This window comes from Podarcis gaigeae, assembly GCF_964106915.1.
Source record: "Podarcis gaigeae genome assembly, chromosome: 17".
Lineage (NCBI taxonomy): Eukaryota > Metazoa > Chordata > Lepidosauria > Squamata > Lacertidae > Podarcis > Podarcis gaigeae.
Window position 1 is genome coordinate 21,557,901 of NC_139694.1, and position 14,201 is coordinate 21,572,101.

The 14,201-nt window shown below is 44.0% G+C and overlaps 1 long non-coding RNA gene across 2 annotated transcripts in view; it reads left to right on the forward strand.

The window, feature by feature from the left end:
• Window positions 1-5,580: 5,580 nt before the first annotated feature.
• The window catches only part of LOC310835367, a 67,265-nt gene continuing 58,644 nt past the window's right edge, over window positions 5,581-14,201 (forward strand). For both annotated transcript variants that reach the window (XR_014559604.1, XR_014559605.1), the window contains exon 1: window positions 5,581-5,871. This is a non-coding gene — a long non-coding RNA (uncharacterized lncRNA). The remainder of the gene's footprint in view (window positions 5,872-14,201) is intronic.

Below are 14,201 nucleotides of genomic sequence, written 5' to 3' on the forward strand. Positions count from 1 at the left end.
ATGCAAGAAAAAGACCAGGGTTCAAAAAATGGGTGTGGTGATGAGGATGAGCAGACCTGTCGCTCAAGCTTGTGTTCTCTCCTTTGTGCACAAAGCAGGGAAACCTAAAAGTTTATAGTCACAGATCTGAACAAACTACATTTTTTTAGTTCTATCCAGCTACGTGAAACTAGTTTGTTCCAAACCCATTCAGTTCACAAACTAGAATATGAAATCACATTTTATCGTATATGTTTGACCAAACTGCTTAGATCAGACCATAGTTTCCCATATTATGATAAGAAGGGAAACTGTAGCTCCCCCCCTCACAAAGATGGGGTCATAGGCAACTGTATCCTTGTGCATGGAGACTGGAGTTCTGCTCATGTAGCCGGACTTGCTCCTACTTCCCTTTCTCTCCACCTCCCCCCCCATCCCAACCCTTTCCCCAAAATTTCTTCTGGAAGGTTGGGGAGGGCAGATTTGGTGAGGGGGGAGGGGAGTGTGTTTGTGCAACATTGGATTCAATTCAATGTGTAGAGTTTCTTTGCTTGTTTGTTCATAGTTACTTCCAGCAGTGGTGTCATGAACGCACCAGCTCCAAGTGTAATCTCGCAGCTGGCTGCAGAATGCAGTCAGGAACAAGGAGGCTGGGCTTTCACGCCAGCACAGGAGAGTCCGCAGCTGCCAGCATCAACTTCTCCTGGCCTTGGATAGCCAGCTGATACGGGAGGAACGGAGAGCAAGCTGGAACACAGCCAAAGCTCCCCGGAAACCCAAACAGGTACAGGACGCCACAGTGACAGCTTTTTGGAACTGGAAGGGGCTGCAGCTGACCAAATAAGTCTAATTGGTAGCCAGTGCAGTCAGACCAGTATTGGGGTAATATGTTCAAGCCATCTTGCTCCAGTGAGCAACCTGGCAGCTGAATTCTGCACTAGCTAAAGTTTCCGAACCGTCTTCAGAGGCAGCCCTCCATATAATGCAAATGTGCTCACAGGCTCTATAACTACCCCTTGCCTAGGACAACTTCCTATGTTGCTTTCAAGGCTTTTGCTGCATTGGTTGATTTTGGAGACCACATATGCAGTTACTTCGAATTATCTCCCGACCTATTTATCTGAGGCAAGCCCTACTGAACTCGAGAGGACTACCTTATGGGTAAAAAATAAACCAGATAAACATAACGCAGGTTGCTTTTTTTAAAAAAAAAATCTTTGGCTGCCTCAAATTTAGAAGTGCAAAGCTTGTCCTTTCAGCAGTCTCTGAGATGCAGCGAAGCTTATGGGAAGATTGGCAAGTCTGTTTAAAAGGGGAAAAAACCATCCCAATGCATTTAGGCATGGACCAACCAATCCATCTCTCCTTGACAGTTGCAGAATGTTTGGCTAGTTTTCCTTCCCACCCCACCATCAGCTCAAGTCTTGGGGCTTGGGGTTGCACGATAGTTACTGAGATCGTAAAAATATTCCCATGATGCAGCTGCCTTGCACCTTCACATGCAAACATTATACAGTCAGAAAGAGGAGGGTGCAAATGAGCAATCGCTGTTTGTTTCCCCTCTCACTCCTGCCCTTTGGCTTTTTAGTACAACGCCTCCATTTTAAAAAAAGAATTGGGAAACTTTGTATGGCAACGATACTGTACAATAAGCATATAAAGGCAGGAAACAACAGTACTCTGCACTCAGCATGGGGCGAGTACTCGTTTCAGAATAGAACCTCCGAGTGCATTCTGCATGGTCGCTGCTGGAAGCTTCCTCCGTACAACAGGCAAGCAAAGTAATTGGAAAAACGTGGCTGCACACGACAGGCTTTTCGTTTTCATGGCAGATTTGCATCAGATTGCCTTTATCTGGGAGACCCTTGATCACCAGTTGGAAAAGCATCTGGCGCACTCTGCTTGAGCTGAGTTTGGACACCGGGGAATGCCGCATCATCAATGCGTTTTAAGTGCGCCCATCAGCGCTGACATAAACAACCGCATCAGCCACACACACAAGGCAGCTTCCCTCCAGTTTCACCGCACAGTGTGAAAATGGAACCAAATAAGAGGAATGGTTCTGGTTCATCCTTTTCCCTTTCTTCCCCCCCCCCCCCCCGCCCTTGCTTGCTTCCTTCCACTCCCCCCCCTCCCCAGTTATATTGTTCAATTTAGTCCTGAGCATTATAGCCTGCCAGTGCCAGTCTTGGGATTTACAATGTTTAATATTCAACAGTCGGTTAAGCTGTGAAATTAGTTAAAACGCCTTTATGAGGTCCTAGGCCCTCTGGTTCCCTTTCTCTATTTTTCACGTGCAAGTCAAAATAAACAGAACATCCTTCTGGGTGGCTGGGGAGGGAAGATTGTGTGTGCTCAATGGGGTGATGAAATGAACTCGCCTGCCAGTGTTCTCGTGGTCTCTGTCGGATTGCAAGAGCTTTATGCAACGTGTTAGTTTTTTAAAAAAAGAAAAAAATCTTATTGACCAAAAGTTGCAGCCGAATCACAGCAGTGACCTTTCATTCAAAAGACAAAGCTTTCCCACCCCAACAGCTACTTCATCCCACATGCTGTATGCTAGCCACATACAACGTATTAACAGCTTTAATACCTTCCAAACACGTTTTCCCCCACAGTAAGTCTCCATTGCCTTCTCCATAATATCCAAATGGATAGTATTGTTTTATGACACCTTGACACGTTTGAGGTAAATAAACAATGTACATCACCCAACAGCTCACAGTGCAAAGGATTTGCAACGCATGAAAAGGTTCCTTCCAGAGCAGATATCTAGTCTGTATCACGTAGGCAGAGCAATCCTGTTTTTCATGTTACACCGGAGGAGAAGGGATGCTGCCACTGCCCTGGTGGAAGAGCCACACAATCCACAGTGTGATCAAACCCAGCAGGGAAGAGGACAAAACACAGGCGACAAGCATGGCGGGAGCTGGTATTAATGATGTGGCATCCCTGGGGACACAGTCAGTGCCCACCAATCAAAGACTGTGGTGCCAGTGAAACTCACATGCCATCCACACACTGAGGGAGCCAGTGAACTCATCACTGTGGGAACATGCCGCTGCCACAACACACATGCTAGTATCTCCATACACAAAATGCGGTAAGGGTAAGGTAAAGACATGGGAAGCGGGTGGCGATGTGGTCTAAACTACTGGGCCTCCTGGGCTTGCCGATGGGAAGGTCGTGGTTCGAATCCTCGCAACAGGGTGAGCTCCCATTGCTCTGTCCCAGCTCCTGCCAAGCCAACCTAGCAGTTCGAAAGCACACCAGTGCAAGTAGATAAATAGGTACTGCTGTGGCGGGAAGGTAAACGGCATTTCTGTGTGCTCTGTGTTATATGCTGAAGTTCTCACCCTGGGTCAGCAGGGGGATACTGTAGATAGTTATGCAAATAAGGGATCAAAAGTGACGTTCAGTGATTGGATAGTTTTAGAAAATTGTTACAGTTACGTTGTACTGGAGCTCTATATAAGCAGGCTGACTGAACCCTTCAGTTCAGTTCTGTTCTGGCCTGTGAATAAACAAGAGCTGGTTGAAGAATCGCTGTGTCGTTTGGTATGTTCATCCACAACTTAACACTCTGGTTTGCATCACGGTGTTTCGTTGTGCCAGAAGCAGCTTAGTCATGCTGGCCACATGACATGGAAAGCTGTCTGCAGACAAACGCTGGCTCCCTCGGCCTGAAAGCAAGATGAGCGCCGCAACCCCATAGTCACCTTTGACTGGACTTAACCATCCAGGGGTCCTTTACCTTTACACAAAATGCACAAGATGGCATGACAGCGCCACCACCTTGGCAGCCCTGGCACCACAGCTAATCCTCCTGGAAAGGATTTAAATTCCCTTCTTCTGCTCACAGTCAAGAGTTTTGGAGCACAACATGCAACAGGGAGGAAGGAGCAGATGTACAACACAGCACAACATCTACTAGACATATTTTCCTGGGCAGGATCCCTGAATGGAGGACACATAACTCCTCCAGAGGCAAGATGTTTGAGACCCACCCTGGGAGAGAAAATAACCCTTTTGACAAGCAGCTAAGGGAAGAGGCCAGGAAACGGAGGAAGAGCCGTGTTGTGGGTGTTTGTGTGCACCTATAGCTTGACAGCGAGGGGACGCGGGTGGCGCTGTGGGTAAAACCTCAGTGCCTAGGGCTTGCCGATCGCATGGTCAGCGGTTCGAATCCCCGTGGTGGGGTGAGCTCCCGTCTTTCGGTCCCAGCTCCTGCCCACCTAGCAGTGCAAGTAGATAAATGCAAGTGCAAGTAGATAAATAAGTGCAAGTAGATAAATAGGTACCGCTTTATAGCGGGAAGGTAAACAGCGTTTCTGTGTGCTGCGCTGGTGCTGGCTCGCCAGAGCAGCTTCGTCATGCTGGCCATGTGACCCGGAAGTGTCTCCGGACAGCGCTGGCCCCCGGCCTCTTAAGCGAGATGGGTGCACAACCCTAGAGTCGGACACGACTGGCCCGTATGGGCAGGGGTACCTTTACAACTGAGCTTGACAACTGAGGCCTGTGGGGGCTCACGGCATTTGGCACAGGTTTGGGAAGCAAGAGGGAGGGCACTCCATGCAATGCAATTTAAAAACCAAGTATTAAGAACCAGGAAGAACACTTGTAAATGCTCTGTCTGCAAAGTTGTTTTTCAACATGTGTGTCTTTAACCATGTTATAAACAGGCCGTTGCCATTCCAAGGGAACGAGGGAGGCGTTCATGGCGAGTTCCAGCACCTCTTTTTCTAGAGAAATAGCAATGGTTATAAACCGTATTTACCTGTACAGAGAGGATGATCATTCACACAGTGCAAAACGCTTAAGGATTAATTGTGCACGATACAATTGTGCAGATTCTTAATCCTGTCTACATAGCAACCACACTTGTGTCACAAGCAGAATTTTGCAGTGGAGGAGACAGCTAGAGGAAGAACTCTCCTTTTTGCTTGAGAATGCAGCTGAGATTGAATAAATCTGAAATCTGCATTGGAATTAGAAAGTGACAGTGTCTCAAAACGAGAAAAAATGTGTGGCAGCTCAAGTTACCCCCCCCTCCCCTTTTCCCCTTCTTTGGGAAAAAAATGATAATTATATGGCAGTGTTTCTTTGCCTTAATCTGTTTACAGAAATATTGAGAATGCATTACACAAACTGAATAACTCCCCCATATCTTTGTACTCCAAAATTTGCAGTTAATTAAACTAATTTGTCTGTTTTTGTGGGTTGGAAACTCTTGCTGTCATCCTTTCCAATCACTACTTATTTAAATTTCATCCTTGGCCAGTTTCATGATAATGTTTATCTGCTCCAGAGGATTTGAAATGAGAGCAATACACTGCCTTCCCATTTAATTTCTTTCTTAAAGCTGAGAAACCCAAGCATCAACTGGCCAGTTAGATAACACAATTTCGCTTGTAGGTTATTTGCTTAAGATAGCTGTGGGCTAATTTAATTCCTGAGTTACTTATTTACTGGTTCTGTTAGGGATTCCCTGCAGTTAAGAATGAACTGTGCACAGAATTTTGTAGGAAAAAGGGGGGGAAAGAACACAATCTGGAAGTTTTGTCCTAGAGGATCAGGTAAAACAAAAAGAGAAAAGAAAGAGAGGCAAAGAGACAGTTTTGAGGGGAATAAATTGCTTATTTTCCTATTAGCATGCATCTAAACTCCTTCCACTTACCTGAACAGAAAATTAATTCTGAATTGCTTTGCATATTTAGTGTTTGGAAATATGTACTTTGCATAATGGAGACATAAAGAAAAGGGCACTTTTATGCCAAAGTGATACCTCAGAAAAATAAGGATGCCAGACTAATGCTTTTCTGCTTTCAAACTGCATATTTTCCTCTCCTGCTAGCCAGAAACACCAACAGATAAGAGAAACAGGAAACCAAGGTATGTGCTGTTCTGGATTTTGTTTATTTCAGGAAGCTTTATAGATGGTGATAAATTAATTTTCATTTAGTTACATTAATCTGCAAGGTGGGTCATTAACCTCAACTGTTGAACAAAAACAATGGAATTGGGCCCAGATATTGATTTGTGCCATATTTGATTGTTAACGGCACAGTAAATAAATAGCAGCAATATCTGGCGCACAAAAAGTCAAGAAAGCCAGGCTGATCCATGGCAGTGGGGAATCAAAATCACTCAGATCATACCTTCATTCAGTACCTCATGCCGGCATTTTTTACTCCTCCACCCCTCTGGTTTGGATAACATCTGGGTCAATGATGGTGAATTTTATGAACCCAAAAGCTTGTGAACTATTTTTAGTTAGTCCAAATAAAGAGATTGCCTGTCTGTGGGTTTTAAAACAATACCGAGCAAGTGTGGCGCATTCAAGCCACCTCACAAAACAAGCTGAGTACTTTCATTCCATACATGCCATCATTTCCCGTGTTATACAAATTCTGAGGTCTTATCTATACAAACACATAATAATAATAATAATAATAATAATAATAATAATAATAATTTTTATTTATATCCCGCCCTCCCCAGCCGAAGCCGGGCTCAGGGCGGCTAACAACAACAAAACAGTACAAAAGTACAGCACAAACAACACTCTAAAATCATTCATTATAAAATTAATTAAACCAAATGTCTGAAATGTTAGAATTCCTGCTCCATGATTTCTGTCATGGGATTGTTGTCTATCACAGGATGGTATATGTTTTGACTCCACAGAGTGGGAAGTGACAGAGACAGGATGTTTGTATTACTGTGTTCCGTGAAGTGGGACTATTGTCCTTTGTTCTTTTTCTTTGCTGTCTGATGCTAGAGAGAGAGGGAGCCATGTTGCGGTGCTCTGTGTGTGTTTATATGTAAATGAAGTAGATTAGCCAAAATGCTGAGTTGCTGAGGTCTGTTACACAAGCTGCAAAGACACTGCAGATCCCTAAGTGTGCTGATGTCTGTTGGCATCAGTCACTGTGATGTTCGGGCTGAAGAAAGCTTTTGAAGCTCCTGAACAATTGACCAGGAGGGAGGGAACATGCCAGTCGGGCATGTGTCTCTATCAGGGTCCTACTCAAGTGTAGGACAAGCTCCTACAAGGACATGAAATAGTACAGGAGAACAACCATGAAGCCATTTTGACTCTCCCAATTTGACCTTGAATATTTTATCTGCAAGGAGGAAGGAAATGGGAAAAGCTTTCCAATTGTCTTTGGACTGTAGGGGCTTACACCTCCCCTTTTCAAATACAGTCTGACGGAAACCAGAGCGCACGGAAACGCTGTTTACCTTCCCACTGCAGCTGTACCTATTTATCTACTTGCGCTGGCTTGCTTTTGAACTGCTAGGTGGGCAGGAGCTGGGACAGAGCAATGGGAGCTCACCGCATCAAGGGGATTCAAACTGCTGACCTTCTGATTGGCAAGCCCAAGAGGCTCAGTGGTTTAGATCACAGCGCCACCCGCGTCCCCACCAGACTCAGTATTTTGCGGGCCCTTCAGTCTCATGCCAGCAAATTTAGGATTCCACAAACACTCTGGTGCTCTGACACAAGAAGTTTTTGGAGATAGGAAAATGATTGGAGAATTAGAGTGTAAAACAGAAATCACATAACAGGAAGCTGAGTAACCTACACACAAACAAATCAGGATGAATGCTCAATAAACAGTGGATATCATCTAACCTCCAGGCAAACACCTTGTTGTTGTTGTTTAGTCATTTAGTCATGTCCGACTCTTCATGACCGCATGGACCAAAGCACACCAGGCACTCCTGTCTTCCACTGCCTCCCGCAGTTTTGTCAAACTCATGTTCATAGCTTCAAGAACACTGTCCAACCATCTCGTCCTCTGTCGTCCCCTTCTCCTTGTGCCCTCCATCTTCCCCAACATCAGGGTCTTTTCCAGGGAGTCTTCTCTTCTCATGAGGTGGCCAAAGTATTGGAGCCTCAGCTTCAGAATCTGTCCTTCCAGTGAGCACTCAGGGCTGATTTCCTTCAGAATGGATAGGTTTGATCTTCTTGCAGTCCGTGGGACTCTCAAGAGTCTCCTCCAGCACCATAATTCAAAAGCATCAATTCTTCGGTGGTCAGCCTTCTTTATGGTCCAGCTCTTACTGGACAACCTCCAGGCAAACACCTTATGCTCATTGAACAGCAAGTTTCATATAACTTCCATGCAAGCTTTGTGCAAACAGGTCAGGATGAATTCTCAATAAACAGGTCATTTGGAGGCACTCCTTGTGAATTCCTGACTGAGGCAAATTGGGGGTTTCCCAGTCTACTGTGGAAAGTGTACCAGCTTTCCATACACAGTAAATCATCAAAGCAACACAGTGCTTATTTGGTAAGGGATATAGGACGCTTAATCTATGCAGAGTCAAATGATTGCATTCATTGACTACTTGAGCCAGATTTTTTTTAAAAGGTCTGTTCTTTCAGAGGGTGCTAGCCCCTGCTCAATGCAAATAATAATCTGACAACTGTCATTTCTTGAGGCTGGGAGGTTGTTTTTTCGAAACACAAAGGGGCTTTTAAAGTGATGGTGTTTGTCTCAAACTGACCAAGATATCTCAAATAATAATTGCTACCATGACTGAGGTGAGAAGTCTGGAAATCCTGTCCTGAGAGGATTCTGCTGTTTCTCAGATTAAGGGATCTGGATAAACTGTATAAACATCCCTAGTGTTTGGGGTATTTTTGCACAGAGCTTTGATACAAATGCCCCCAAACCTGGGAATGCATGAAATCTGAAAAGCGATTTTGTGGCTTTGATGTACCTACTTTAAACCTTTTGTATTCAGTGCCTTTTGGTATTCACGATATGCAGCGGAAGCTGGTTCTCCTCAAATACTAACATATGCTATAGGCCAAGATTACCTAAAGTCACCAGTGCTTTTAAGAATACTAATAAATCATAGAGCCTTCTCCCAACCATAGCTCCCAAAGAACTGGTTCTTACAAGTCTAATCTGAGATGGCTCAGTCAGTAGAGCATGAGACTTTTCATGTCAGGACTGTGGGTCTGAGCCCCATATCGGGTGAAAGATTACTGCATTGCAGGGGGTTGGACTAGATCAGGGTTTTTCCCCAACTTGGGTCTCCAGCTATCATTGGACTACAACTCCCATCACCCCTAACTAGCAGGACCAGTGGTCAGGGATGATGGGAATTGCTGTCCAAAAACAGCTGGAGATTCAAGTTTGGGAAACACCAGACTAGATAATTCATAACTTTGAGAAGATCACTGCCAGTCTTTTTACGACAATTGGTAGATCACTGCCAGTTTTTCTATACTGTGAGTAGATCGCAGACTGTTGGGAGATGGATGTCCCTGCCTTACACTGTTCTCTGCTGGCTTTTCTTGGCTTGGTCCATGCTGATTGCAGACCCTCGAAGTATCCCTATTTTCCAGGGATGTCCCTGATTTAGAGAAGCCACCTCAGTTTCTGATTTGATCCCAGAATGTCCTACTTTTCCTTAGGATGTCCCTATTTTTGTTGGAGAAATGTTGGGTGGTATGGAGTTATCCGACCCTGAGCCATCTGAAGGCAATCCTGTATAGGGAAGTTTTTATTTTAATAGTTAATGTTTTGTTGTGTTTTTATATATGTTGGAAGCTGCCCAGAGTGGCTGGGGCAACCCAATAAGATGTGTGGGGTACAAATAGAAAAATTATCATTAAGGAATGGGACGTCCCTATTTTCATCAGAGAATTGTTGGAGGGTATGTGATTGCATGACGATGCCCTGCTCTTTTGGAAGATATAAACCACCCTAACATCTACTTTAAAAAAGAAAAAATGCTACATGGCTCAGGAGATTTGTTACACAGCATTAAAACAGCCCTTTTGAATGAGTTTCCTTAAGTTGTTTTGACATCACCTTCCAATATAGAGTTGGCTGCGAGAAGAGCACCCAAGGACAGAGTTTCTCTGACATGTGGCTTTCAGAGCCCCAGGTAATCTTTATTCACCTCCCATATGTATGCTGCAAAGCAATCTGTCCCATGGACACCCAGGGGGAATCTATGAACTCCATGTCCTCCTCCTTTTTTAAAAAAATAATAACACATTTATTTCCATTTATCCCCACCCTCTACTAACAAGTATATTGATGTACTACCGACAGAGGCATTGGATTCTTAGGAGGTAACCCAAAGTAGAACAGGGATGACTATCAAATGCAGAATTTCTCATCAGCTTAACCTCAATGTGTGGAGCACCTCCTACTGTAGGAGGAAGTTCAGAGAGTCCGACATGGAATGCATGTATCTCAGGTTACAGATGCTTCAGGTTACAGACTCCGCTAACCCAGAAATAGTACCTCAGGTTAAGAACTTTGCTTCAGGATGAGAACAGAAATCATGTGGCGGCAGTGCTGCAACAGTGGGAGGCCCCATTAGCTAAAGTGGTGCTTCAGGTTAAGAACAGTTTCAGGTTAAGAATGGACCTGGCGAAAACCAGAGCAGCGCATGGAAACACCATTCACCTTCCCGCCGGAGTGGTACCTGTTTATCTACTTGTACTTTTTGACGTGCTTTTGAACTGCTAGTTATTGCATAGCTACCTTAAAAATTCAGCCCCCTGACTTTGCCTTATTTACTTCACTTTTGCTGCTTTAAGGCACAGTTTCTCTGTTCCTTCCCCAATGGAGGTTTTGTTTACCCATGACGCTTGTGGGATTATTGATAATTGAACTCTTTTTTTAGGCAATTGTGTTGTGATAAGTTCCCAGGTGAGCAGTCTTGGGATGACTCAGGCAGGCTCCCCATCCGATGGCACCATGGCGTTTTCACCTGCCTGATTACACGGCACATCAGAGAAAGGCGTTGATGCTACCTAATTGGCAGGATTTATGGCACTTTTGCCCTTTGAAGATTGTAGCCCTCGCAGTCATCGATTGAAGTGGAATCTTAAAAAAGAAAGCAGGAGAACAACCCAACATCTTATCCTAATTTTAGGAACCAGAAGCACAACGTGTGTTCCTGGTGGATTAGCCAGGAGCTTCTTCCAGCAGTTTCAGTGGCTTATTAAGAGAGAAAACTCGATACACCATTCTCTGGCCTCTGCCACTCTCCCAACATTTGGTATCTGTAGGTACACCTCCAGCTACACACTTAAAAGTGTTTCACTCGGACTGCACTTTATAATTTAGTTGAACAACTTTTCCAGGCCAGTTATGCTCACTTTTTTTCTACAATTTTTATTAAATTTTCTGTTTTACATTTTAGAATATTCATTTAAACAAACTTAAAATATCAGTGACTTCCCTTCTTCTCTTTCCATGGTTCTTTTTGCATAACATAAATCCTGCATATCTTACATAAACTAAACCATTCAGTATTCCATTATTACATCCATCAAAACTTATTTACACTGTTGAATTTATCTTAACGCTGCCCATGTTTTCATATATACACTATTTCCCCCCATATATTCAATAAACATTTCCCAATCTTTAAATGTATGTTCTTCTTGTTCTCTTCTTCTATATGTTAGGCCTGCAAGCTGCTCATATTCCATCAGTTTAAGTCGCCATTCTTCTTTAGTTCACTCATTTTCCACTTTGGGGCTAACAAAACAGGCCACAGCACTGGCGTACATAAATAACCTTTTTTTGACACTGGGGAATTTCCATCTGAATTATCCCCAACAAAAAGGACTCTGTAGGGGGGGGGGGAGTGCTTTTAAACATTTTTTTCAATTCATTATGAATTATTTCCCAATATTCTTTTGCCATTTTACAGGTCCACCACATATGATAGAATGTACCCTCAGCCTCATTGAGACACTTATGCTCACTAATCTGGTAGATAAAAACAGGGCATGGCAGTTATATATGGATATATTTAGCACATTCCCACCCTGCATTTCCTCCAAGGTGTCTTTGCCCCTCTGAGGTAGGTTAGACTGAGAGATGGTGACTGGCCCAAGGTTACCCACTGAGTCCCATGGTTGGGTGAGGATTTGAACCCAGCTCTCCCAGGTCCTAATCTGACACTCTAACCACTATGCCACCCTGGCTCCCTTCACACAGGCTCTTCAACAAAGCTAGAAATGAAAACAGAATGAATAAATCGAAACTCCATTTGTATTTTTTGACTTATCTACCATCCCATCCCTCAGGACAACCTTGGAATTTCCCCTAGCATTAACCCAGAATTCAGTAGAGACTTAAAGGGGAGGGAGCAGAAAGAATAAAGAAAGACAAGAACTAATCTAATGGCCCAGGAGAAAATAATAATAATTCAATATTCTTCGCCAGTCCCACCATCCCTGGAAAGGACAATGCTGGTGTAAAGGTAGTTGTTGGTGTGTTGGAGGTTAAATAAAATGTCAGTATATGAAACCTGGTTTGTCTTGGAAAGAAAACACATAAATGGCAAGGGTGCACACTTATGCTGGAGCAAGCTCCACTCAACTCTTTGGAACTTTATGAGTAAATATAAAAGGTATAAAGGTAAAGGACCCTTGGACGGTTAAGTCCAGTCAAAGACAACTATGGGGTGCGGCGCTCATCTCGCTTCAGGCCAAGGGAGCCAGCGTTTGTCCACAGACAGCTTCCAGATCATGTGGCCAACATGACTAAACCACTTCTGGCACAACGGAACACTGTGACAGAAACCAGAGTGCACGGAAACGCCGTTTCCCTTCCCACCGCAGTGGTACCTATTTATCTACTTGCACTGGCATGCTTTCGAACTGCTAGGTTAGCAGGAGCTGGGACAGAGCAAAGGGAGCTCACTCCATCGCGGGGATTCGAACCACCAACCTTCTGAATGGCAAGCCCAAGAGGCCCAGTGGTTTAGACCACAGCACCACCCACATCCCATGAGTAAATATGCATAGGGTTGCAATGCAAGTCACAAACTGGTCACAAGTCTAGCCTTTTAATTGTTCATACTGAGCACAAAACAGCATGAAAGCAATGGTGCCAGTTATTTAGGGACTATCGCACAGGATTACTACTGTTTCACAAAGCACACACACCACCTGCACACACACACACACACACGAGCACTAGAGGTGTCACATTCTCTATTCATATCCCAGTGATTGCTCAGAAGCCCAAAACATCTCACAGAAACAGCCATTTTACACGGAGGAAGGAAGTAAACCCATTTTACTTGTCACCAGAGATGCAGATTTATTCTTCTTTTGACATGTAACCTCCAGGATCAATGCTTTCCTTTCCCCCCAGGTAAATAAACAACATGCCAGTGTACTCCTTCCTGAAACTACGAATGATCAATGTCCACTCAGTGTTGTGTTGACCCACTGCTGCTAAATTGACCTAAACAACCGTCTATTGAGCAGAAACATCTTTTCCAGACCTGGCCAAATGGTCTGATTAAGAATCCATTGAGTCGCTTCCTTCCTTTATACACCCTACTGCGAAAAGAAAAACCACTTTAAAATTACCTTTGTCAAGCGGGAGATCTAGCTGGAATCGCCACTTTGTTAGTTCCTGATTGAGCTTAATGCTCCTAGAGGCAGGGTTGTCCTTCAACTTAGCCAAGTTCCTTTTTTTTTGTCTTGTAAGGAAGACACATCCTGAACCCTGAGGAATCTTAGCAGGGAGATGCTCCTAACATCTGCCTAGTGGGCAGGCTTCGTTCCATATAGCCAGAAGGATCCATATCTGTTTGCATAATGGCAGGCTAGGATGGTCGTTTGCTTTAGCAAGAAATGTGTAATCCTGTTTTGTACAAGAGCTGTTGATAGTACAAACTGCAGTAAGCTATAAGAGCACAGAGCACACTTGCTACTAATGATAGTTATAATAATAATTCCAGTTTGTTGGAAACTAATTGCATAAATATCTGCAAACAATATACAGCAGTAAAATAACTAGGAAGTTCTGAACCACAAGAACGAGCCATATGCAAAGCATCATAAAACATCAAGATACATAAAAATGCAACCTAATTAGAGTATAGAAGCATAAAAATATCACAAAAATATTGCAGCATGCACACAGTTGCCAAACTCGTTTTCCTACACATTCAAACTACACAAAACTAATCAAAACTCACAATCTCCAAACATACTATGTACCGTATTTTTCGCTCTATAGGACGCACTCGACCATAGGGTGCACCTTGTTTTAGAGGGAGGGAACAAGAAAAAATAAATTCTCCCCCTCTCTGCTCAGCGCCCCTTCAGCGAAGCAGCAGGAAAAATGGAGCACCTTCCATTTCTCCTCCCACTTAGCTGAAAGGGTGCTGCACAGCTCTCCCTCTCTGCTGAAGCCAGGAGAGTCTTGCTC